Source organism: Oncorhynchus kisutch, linkage group LG18 (assembly GCF_002021735.2).
Source record: "Oncorhynchus kisutch isolate 150728-3 linkage group LG18, Okis_V2, whole genome shotgun sequence".
In the NCBI taxonomy this organism is placed as follows: Eukaryota; Metazoa; Chordata; class Actinopteri; order Salmoniformes; family Salmonidae; genus Oncorhynchus; species Oncorhynchus kisutch.
Genome location: NC_034191.2, coordinates 56523206 through 56524422, shown reverse-complemented (window position 1 = coordinate 56524422; position 1217 = coordinate 56523206).

Below are 1217 nucleotides of genomic sequence, written 5' to 3'. Positions count from 1 at the left end.
TCTGTCTTAACCAGCAGATGGCGTTTTTTTTTCGCTCACCAAGCGATGTGTTTTTGCGTGGAGGTCAATTTGGTTAACAACAAAATAAATGGCTTATTTGCTATGTGTATTTTATTTGATCGAATAGAAGTTTCGTAAGGATTCGGTTATTACCAGTGTACTAATATAAGTAGGACACGTGACATCCAGGAAACTTTGAGAAAAAAAACACTTTATATCGGAGTTATGCGTGGTCATCACTATTACCTCAGCCACAGTTATAAACCCCGCCTATTTCTAAATGTATCGTCTTAAAATGTGATTTTAAACCTACCCCTAACCACACTGCTAACCTTACGCCTAAATAAAACCAAAAAGCAAGTGTTTGTAATTTTTACAATATAACCAATTTTGACTGGAAACTGTTGTGCCTGTTGTTCACGTATCTACACGCTCATTGGCTAAAATGGTCCCACCTGATCTTGTCTCCTCCAGACTGCGTTCCATTTTTGGATACATTTATTTTCGTTGTTAGAGCGGCCGCTAGAGTATCTGGTCAATGTAACGGATTATCTGTGGTCTGAATAACCCGGTGACGTCACCTCTGCAGTTATGCGGAGTTAATATACTAGTCGGAACTAGGAAACTCTGGAATGTCCAATTTGCAGATTCGTTGAATCAATATGGCTAGGTATTATGAGTGTAACTTCAACCTAGCGAGTGGGACGTTTTCGAGTTTCCTAGTTCCGACTAGCACTTGAACGTGGCATTAAAGCCTACTGCCGAGTTCACATGCTAGTCGGAATTACTAACCTCGGATATTTCAGACTTTCTGATTCATTGAACGCAACACTTGAACTACATTTAGCAAGTCGGAATTTTGCTAGTTTCCTAGTTCCGAATAGCACATGAACGCGGCATAAATTATCAACGAACTACAACCAATGGATTTTGTCAGGATCAGTTTGTAGAACACGCCACCTTTAATTAATTGACATTACTAATCTGGACAGTGTCACTGACTATACTGGATTATTTTTTTCACATGCAATCTATTCGTGTCCTATTAGACTGTAGGCTGCTACCACACTCAGACAAGTGGTCACATTGAACAGATTTCACGATGTAGGAATGCTTATCACAACTGTTGCATGTGCTTTAGGCAGGCCAAACTTCAGAGGGGCCTAACTCTAATCCACTAGGATAGGATATATAATCAAATTTCAATGGGATTTGTC